Source organism: Mesoplodon bidens (genome assembly GCF_964165515.1).
Source record: "Mesoplodon bidens genome assembly, chromosome: 15".
Taxonomy (NCBI): Eukaryota; Metazoa; Chordata; class Mammalia; order Artiodactyla; family Ziphiidae; genus Mesoplodon; species Mesoplodon bidens.
The window spans coordinates 14,694,171-14,703,514 of NC_138171.1; the positions used below are offsets into that span (position 1 = coordinate 14,694,171).

Sequence of the window (9,344 nt, forward strand, 5' to 3'; positions counted from 1 at the left end):
ATTTCAATTCAGACCAGTCACATTTCAAATAACGTAATTGTCACACGCAGCTAGTGGATAGAATAGTGGATAGTGTAGGGATTGAAGAAATAAAATCAGAACCCTATTTCACATCATTTAAACAAAAATAAATTCCAAATGAGTTAAAGACAAATCTAAAAAATCAAACCATTAAAATCTTACAACATCTGTAACACTATACCTACTTAGCCCTCAATCAGATCTTGTGACCCATCTGCAATGCAGATGGCAGATAAAGGGTTAATATCTATATATACAAAGAGCATCTGCAAATTAGTATCAGAATTAAACTGGCTAGACACTCTCACTAGACTATTCATAGAAGAACAAATCCAAATGGTGAGTAAACCTAAAAAAATATTCAACTTCACTAGGAGTCAGGGAAATGCAAATTACATAACAATGAGATATCACTTTACTCACATCACACTAGCAAATCAATCGGGAGCATGATAACACCTACTACAAGCTGGGAAGGGCCTCTCTTCACCACATTCCAGTAGCGATGACCTTGTTGGAGAGCAATCTGGCAATGTATATCAAAATAAAACAACTCCACATATTCTTTGACCCAGCAATTTCATGCCCGGGAATCCATCCCATTGAAATAAAAGCACCAGAATATATGTGGCTGTGGTTATTCACATCAACAATCAACATGATTGCAATAAAACCCTAAAAACAAAGTGTATACTCAGAAGAATAGTTGAATACTTTGTGGTACATTTATATCAGGACATGTTGCACAGCCATTAAAAAAGAATTTCTTAAACCTCTATCTAGTGACTTGAGGGAACTTTTATCTTTCATCTCTGCAAGATGCAGAGAAATGTACTATAAACTGCGGTTCTATTTCTGTAAGAGATATGGACAGAAATCTACATAGGTATATACATTTGCATCTGAGTTTATGAGCATGAAAAAATATAGAAGAATATAATCCATCTGCTAGCAAGGCTACCTGGGAGGAGGAAAAGCAGATGGTACAGAGGGAGAGACAAACAGGAAGGGAGGAAAGAAAATATGAGAATAGGAGAAAAGTGAGAAGGGGGGTTAAAAGGAAAAAACTATTATTTCAAATAAGGACAATTTTTGTAAAAGTTATCACGTGTGTGTGAAAAGGGAAAACGTATCTCCATATAACTCTATTCTATACATCTTGTTAATCATGGTAACACCTTACATGACTTTCTGACTACTCGTTCTGTGGATTTCTAACAGGTAAGTTAAAAGTTTCTCACAAAACTGTGGATTTGTTGTTTTTTCTTGTAATTCTATCAGGTTTAGTATTATATATCTCAATTCTATGTTACTAGGCACATATAAGCACAAAGACTAAACTTATTGGTAGATTAAATATTTCATCAATATCTATTTTTGTCTTTTCAAATCATACTGATTATTTTTGCCTTGAAATCCATTTTGCCTAATGCTAAAATTGATGCTTTCCCTTTGCTGGCATTTGCCTGGAATACCTTTTTCCATCTCAGTGTTTTCAGTTTTTCTATATTGCCCTGTTTTTGCTGTCTCTTATAAAACATCACACGGTTTGACTTTTTAAACTCAAGTCAAGAGTCTTTGTCTTTTAACAGTGAATGTAATAGATTTACATTTATTATGGTTATTGATATATTTACACATGTTCTACCAATTTACCATGGCTTTTCTATTGCATATGCTGTTTTCATGCTTCTCTTTCACCCCTGCTTTTTGGTTAGTTGATGATGGAGGACATTTTGTTTGTCCTCAATTAATTTTTCTTCTGATGACTTGGAAAATATATATTCTGTTCCTATTATCTTTATATCTTTGACACACATTGTTAAGCATATCCTTAATCAACATCTAGAGTTAATTAACGTCTGTATCTTCCCACTAAATAAAATGAGAATCTTAGCATGCTTTTACTTTTCTCTCCTACCTCCTTCCCAGATTTCATACCTCTCAATCCCATGTTATCATCTTAGCTTTTAGTTAATTATTATAAGTAAAGATATTTATTTAGGCTTAAAAATAAACCTTTCCCAGCAGCGTGCAGAATTATAAGGCTGTCTGCAGAGATTTGAAAAATGGCAACAAGTGAAAGTATCAGCATCTTTAGTTCAGCATCCTTGGCTGTGGATTCACTTTTACCTGAGAATCCTCTGCAGGAACCATTTAAAAATGCTTGGAACTATATGTTGAATAATTATACAGCGTTCCAGATGGCAACATGGGGATCTCTCATAGTTCATGAGGTCCTTTATTTCTTGTTCTGTTTACCTGCATTTTTGTTTCAATTTATACCTTACATGAAAAAGTACAAAATTCAAAAGGATAAACCAGAAACGTGGGGAAATCAATGGAAATGTTTTAAAGTACTTCTCTTTAATCACTTTTGTATCCAGCTTCCTTTGATTTGTGGAACCTATTATTTTACAGAGTATTTCAATACTCCTTATGATTGGGAAACAATGCCAAGATGGTACATGCTTTTGGCAAGATGGTTTGGCTGAGCAGTGATTGAGGATACCTGGCACTACTTCCTGCATAGGCTCTTACACCACAAAACATTCTATAATCATATTCATAAAATTCATCATGAGTTTCAGGCTCCATTTGGAATGGAAGCTGTATATGCACATCCTCTGGAAACCCTAATTCTTGGAACTGGATTTTTTCATTGGAATCATGCTTTTATGTGATCCTGTTATTCTTCTTTGGGCCTGGGTGACCATTCGTTTGATAGAAACTGTTGATGTCCATAGTGGTTATGACATTCCTCTCAACCCTTTAAATCTCATTCCTTTCTATGCTGGTTCTCGGAGTCACGATTTCCACCACATGAACTTCATGTTTCGACATTTACATGGTGGGATAGACTTTTTGGAACAGACTCTCAATTTACTGCCTACAATGAGAAGGTGAAGGTTGAGAAAAAGACTGAATAAACATCTCACATAAACCTTCCTGAAGGTACACATTTCCTGAATTGAAGCTAGTAGCTAACATTGCTTCTGGGGAGGGGAAATAAACATGTCTTGGTTGCTAAGTGATAAAAAGAACATTAACAACTTTTAATTATCTTCCTAGTGGGAACTTTTATATGTTTAAGTACAGTTTCCCTGAGGAAGCTTTAAAGGCCATGTTGCTAACCTCACAAAAAGGATTTAAGTAATGGAAGGAGTATTAATGTAGGTCTTTTCCCCAAGTTGTACTATGGGCCTGAAGCTGAAATTGGTCTTCAAACCTTTTATTTTATTTTATTTTATTTTTTAAATTTATTTTTATTTATTTATTTTTGGCTGCATTGGGTCTTTGTTGCTGAGCGAGCGGGCTTTCTCTAGTTGCAGTGAGCGGGGTCTACTCTTCGTTGTGATGCGCGGGTTTCTCACTGTGGTGGCTTCTCTTTGTTTTGGAGCATGGGCTCTAGGCGCGCGGGTTTCAGTAGTTGTAACACATGGGCTCAGTAGTTGTGGCTCGCGGGCTCTAGAGTGCAGGCTCAATAGTTGTGGTGCACAGGCTTAGTTGCTCCGTGGCATGTGGGATCTTCCCAGACCAGGGCTCAAACCCGTGTCCCCTGCACTGGCAGGCGGATTCTTAACCACTGTGCCACCAGGGAAGCCCTCTTCAAACCTTTTAAATATATAGTGGCCATTTCAAGAACTCTTAGTAGCATTGAACTTTAAACACTTTTTTGGAATTTGCTTAAAGATCAAATGCCATGGGTTGAACCACACCAATCTGTATAGTGTGAGTGAGTGCTAACTCTGAAATAGACAGCACCAGGAATTTCTACTCTTATCTGGAGCTGACCAGTTTGGGGTGATTCTCTTTCTTTGAGAAGTCCTTTTTGATTACAATGTACTACTCTTATCTATAAATTAAGGCATTTCTGAATTGATGAAAGACTATTTTAGTCTAAAGGTTTTCAGGTTACTTGAATTTTTTAAACACTGGGCTTTATTTCTGCTACTTACCCTTTCATTTTTGTGTACCAAGTTTTCATTATACTTAAAGCTGTATCTTGAAACTTTGTGTACTGACTTGCTGTATTTGCACTTGAAGCTATTGAAACAAATGATTTTGTTTGATTAAATAAATAAATAAACCTTTCTGGTTTCCTTGCTTACCTGTGCTTCTTATATCACACATTTTCTTCCTAAATTCATTTTCTCTTTGTTGGAGTATATCTTCTACACCACTGGGTTCTCAACCAGAGGCTATCCTGCACCCCTTCCCAATGTAGGGGTGTTTTGTATTGTCATAGTGATTGAGGAGGAATGCTACTGGCATTTAGTGGACGGCAGTGAAAGACACTAAGCAACCTGCAGTGTGTGGATCCGTCTTACACGATGAACAATTGTTTCACCCAAAAATGCCAGCAGGACCCTGTTGAGAAATGCTGTTCTGTATGGACTGTGAGTTGCAAACTTTTTTAGTCTGCTTGTGTCTTAAAATGTCTTTATGATGCCCTTACGTTTGCTTGATAGCTTGGTTGGGTAAAGAATCCTAAATTCACAGTATTTGGCCAGAGAAATTTGGAGATATCATTCTGTTGTTTTCTTGCTTACAAAGTTGCAAATGAGAAGACTGGTGATTGTATTCTCATTCCACCCTAGATAATTTTATTTCACTTCCTTTTTATCCTTGGTGTCCTGAAATTTCATCATGATGTAATTAGATGTAGGCCTTTGACAGTCTTCTTATAAATTACAGGACACAATTCCTGTGAACTGTAGAGGACCTAAACTAGGTCCTCTCAATATAAGAGCTCATGTATTTAAGTTTTAAGAAAATGGCTTGAATTATTGCCTTGCTTCAGGGATTCTCTCCTTCCTTTGTTTTCTTCTCTTATTCTGTAACTCATGTTAAGCAGACAGTGAACTTGTGCATCTCTTTCTTAATACTTTGTTCATACTTCCCATGTATTTCTTCTTTTGCACTGCATTTTGGGAGACTTCCTTAGCTTGATCTTCTGGTTCACTAACTAACTCTTCAAACTATTTTTCCCTTCAACCCATCTATTGAATTTTTATTTTTAAAAGAATTATTAGTTTTATTTTAAAAAGAAAAAACTTTTTCATTTACAAAACTTTGGGGTGCTTTTTAAAAAAATTGATGTGATAAGCTCTCTCATGTGACCAGGCTTTTCATGATACTTTTCCTATAGTCTGGTTCTATTTGCTTTCTTAACTCTGTTTCATCACCTGTTAACCAGGAGTAATAATACCTACCACTCCATTTCATTGTGATGATTAGAGTTAACATAACACGATGCCTGGTATGTAGTGAGCTAAATACCTATTGGCTGAATATACAAAGCAGAATAATAAATGTAAAATACCTGGCACATATATAGTAGGCCCTCGTTAAATGGAAGCATGTTACCATTATTATTATTATCTCTGTTAGTATTTGCTGAGACAGTGGCATTCAAGGATTTTACATTCTTGGTTTCAACCAGGTGAGAACACCGCCACATCTCCCACGCCCAGATCCACGACACGGACTGCTTTGTAACTTTGCCGAGGCACGAACTTGAACTACAAATTGGCAGGCTGGTGAGTGGGAGTGGGAATCTGCCCAGCATCTGTCTCCCAAAATGGCTTTTTATGTTTTTATTTAATATGTGAAACCAGTTAACCCTCACCACCACCCTGAAAGGCAGATGTCATTATCCCTATTTTATAGGATGATAAACCTGAAGAAATTACAAGCTCTATTCACAAGGCAGTGGTTTAGGCATCTGGGCTCGGCAGTCAGACAGATGGAGTTCTTTCTGAATCAAGAAATGGATGCTCTGAACCTCGGTTTCTTCTGTAGAGTGGGCCTTACAGGGCCTCTTGCGTCAAATCCGTTGGAATGCCACTTGTCACACATCATTCAATGCCAGCACAAAGGCCACTTCCAAGGATTAGAACCATTCGGGCTGAACTCTTGCCACATCCTACCACTTCCTCTGTTCCTTCATTCACTGGAGGCATCACGCTTTGCTGGGAATCAGCTAACTTGTGGGTGCTCCTGTGCCCACCACCGGAGTGGGGACAACCGGAGAGAAATATGAAGTGACTTCCCCAAATCTTAGAAGTAAGGCTGCCCTCTGGTAAGTAAATGATAAGACAAACCAAAACACGGGCTAGAAACAGAGATATAGAATGTCACCTATTCAGTTATCAAGCTATTGTCTCTCAGCTGAAATCCAACTTTCCACACGCTGCTTTGTGGTGCTGGCGCTGGGATTCTGAGAACTGCACTGCGGCTTTGCCAGCAGCCCCCTTCTAGTCTCTGCTGAGGGGAAGGGGGAGTACTCACAGGAGCTGCAAGACTAGAAGAGGAAAAGGACCTGCTCTTCCCCATTTTTTTTTTTTTTGAAGTACGCGGGCTTCTCACCGTTGTGGCCTCTCCCGTTGCGGAGCACAGGCTCCGGACGCGCAGGCTCAGCGGCCATGGCTCACGGGACTAGCCACTCCACGGCATGTGGGATCTTCCCGGACCGGGGCACGAACCCGTGTCCCCTGCATCGGCAGGCGGACTCTCAACCACTGCACCACCAGAGAAGCCCTAACCCATTTTTTTTTAAATTTATTTTATTTATTTATTTTTGGCTGTGTTGGGTCTTCGTTGCTGTGCGCGGGCTTTCCCTAGTTGTGGATAGTGGTGGCTACTCTAGTTGCGGAGCACGGGCTCTAGGCATGTGGGCTTCAGTAGTTGTAGCTCGCGGGCTCTAGAACACAGGCTCAGTAGCTGTGGCGCAGGGGCTTAGTTGCTCTGCGGCATGTGGGATCTCCCCGGACCAGGGCTTGAACCCATGTCCCCTGCATTGGCAGGCGGACTCTTAACCACTGCACCACCAGGGAAGCCCTCCCATTTTCTTTCGTGGGATTCCTGTGAGCATCACCCCAGCATCACTCATTGACCTTGGCAGTGGCCATTTCTTCCTGTAACACCCGTTGAATCCAGTTTGCAGGTTTTTAAACACTTACAGAAGGCTTCTTAGGCCCCTGCAGACACCAGCACCTGCCGTGCAGCACCCCGTCGTCAAAGGTCTGCATCCCATACTCATAGCCCCTCCTCTGAGCTCAGACGCCAGCACAAGCTGCCCAGGAACCCCTCCTCAGAGGTTTCTGAAACCACGTCTAAGTTTTAATAACGCCAGTGTCTTTCCTTTGTTTCTTGAGCCTTAGAGGTGGTAGATGCTTCCTGCAGTCACTGCCTCTGTGAGAACTTCGAGTTCTTTGGATCCTTTTTTAGTTATCTACTTAACAACTTTATACCTAGTTAACAATGCTTTATATTGATTGATCTCTTTTAAATAACTGGTGTGGTTTCTAACTCCTGACTAGATAAACCCTGACTCATACATAGCCTGGAAGGGGTGGACCATCCCCCAGGCCAAGATGTGACCCTACATCTAAATGAAGACATAAAATCTCCATGGAAGTGGGTGAACTTCAAAAGAGGATTGGTCGGGCTTCCCTGGTGGCGCAGTGGTTGAGAGTCCGCCTGCCGATGCAGGGGACGCGGGTTTGTGCCCCGGTCCGGGAAGATCCCACATGCCGCGGAGCAGCTGGGCCCGTGAGCCATGGCCGCTGAGCCTGTGCGTCCGGAGCCTGTGCTCCGCAACGGGAGGGGCCACAACAGTGAGAGGACCAAGTACCAAAAAAAAAAGAGGATTGGTCAGCCATTGAAGACTGGACCAGCGAGAGCCAGCAGCACAAACTCCAGCAGGACATCCTCAGCAGTGACAAGAGGACAAGCCATCGTCATCTGTAGCCTGGATGACTGTAAAGAGCTCTGCTGGAGGATGAGACCAGCACTCAGTACGGCAACCAGCTAGATTTAGTGCTTCCTTATGTACAGGAGGAGCACATGGCTGCTCAGCATAGTCTCATGAGCAAAGCAAACGGTTAATCTTACATAGGTTTGGGGAAGAGTTTGCTTCGGGATTATGTTGGTTCCAAAAGCAGGAGTGGGGTGATGCCAGCCTTAGAAGCATGTTCCTTTCAGTGAATCCACTGCAGATTGGCTGGTTTTCAAAGCACAGACTGTCACTGATTGGTTGGTTTCAGAGTCAGGATCAGTGACGTGAGTTGCCCTTGACCTGTTAGGCAGGTTTAAGACCAGTTCTGTTGTTTATTGATTACTAGGACTATAGATAAATCAGTCTTTTCCTAGGAGTGCACAGGCTTTTTAATATTCACATCCCATTTGGTCCTCCTGCTTCCATCTTTGAATCCTACCAGCCATTCTCAACACAATCTGATCACAGCACCCAAGAGATCTTTTTGCAAAACTCAGATTGGATCGTGTCATTCCCCTGCTTCCAACCCTCTCATGGATTCCTGTTGCACGTAGAACAAAACTGAAACTCTCCACAGCAGAGCTGACAAGACCTGCATTGGCTGGCTTCTCCCTGCCCTTCTCTTCCCTTTGTTTGATCTAACGACCCAGTTCAAGTCAGGATCTCTCCTGCCTCCAGGTCTTCCCACATTGCTGGCCCTTCTGCCTGGAACACTCTCCCCTTCACCCTTCACCTGGAAAACTCCTATTCATCCATCAAGTCTCAATATAATCATCACCTCCTCAGAGAGGACCTCCATGACGGTGCAGTCCTCCTGCTTTAGTTGCTGAAATGTGGGGAAATGAGCCTAATCATTCTCCTATAACATTTATCCCTGTTTATAATAACACATTTTTAAATTAATTAATTAATTAAGCTAGTTATTTGCTTGTTTGTTTGCTGTCTATCTCCCCTGCAGGGCTATGAATGCTCTGAGGGCAGAGACTGCGTTTGTTTTGCTCACCACTATACAACCAGTGGCTGGTGTACACTTAGCACTCAGCAAATATTTGTGGAAAGAACAGATAAACTCTCAAGTAGGGGAGTCTTCCTACAATAAACAGGAGCCCCTCCACATGGTCTCCTCCGCCAGCCAGACCTCCACGGCCAGGCCCTCTAGCAAGATTAATTTTCTGACCATGGCATGTGGGATCTTAGCTCCCCGACCAGGGATCAAACCTGCGACCTCTGTAGTGGAAGCATGGAGTCTTAACCACTGGACCTCTAGGGAAGTCCCAAGAGTGGGTCTTCATTTCTTCTACCATGGCCACCTCAGCTTCTCAAGAAACAGGCACCTGCTCCAGACAAACCAGGCCAGTTCAATAACACTCATGGAGGTGTTTAGGGAGCAAAGGAAGCATCGGCCAATACAGGAACCCTCACCCCACAGCCAGGCTCTGATCTCTAGGGCTGGGCTTACAATTAGAGGGATGAAGGCAAGGGATGAGGAGTCAAAGGGGCCCTGGGGGGCTTCCCTGGTGGCGCAGTGGTTGAGAGTCCG

The 9,344-nt window shown here is 41.8% G+C and overlaps 1 pseudogene across 1 annotated transcript; it reads left to right on the forward strand.

Moving 5' to 3' along the window:
- The first annotated feature begins 2,052 nt into the window (after positions 1-2,052).
- LOC308628828 (methylsterol monooxygenase 1-like) lies at positions 2,053-3,332 on the forward strand (annotated as a pseudogene). Its single transcript has one exon. The product of its transcript is annotated as a methylsterol monooxygenase 1-like (transcript).
- The last annotated feature ends 6,012 nt before the right edge of the window (positions 3,333-9,344 follow it).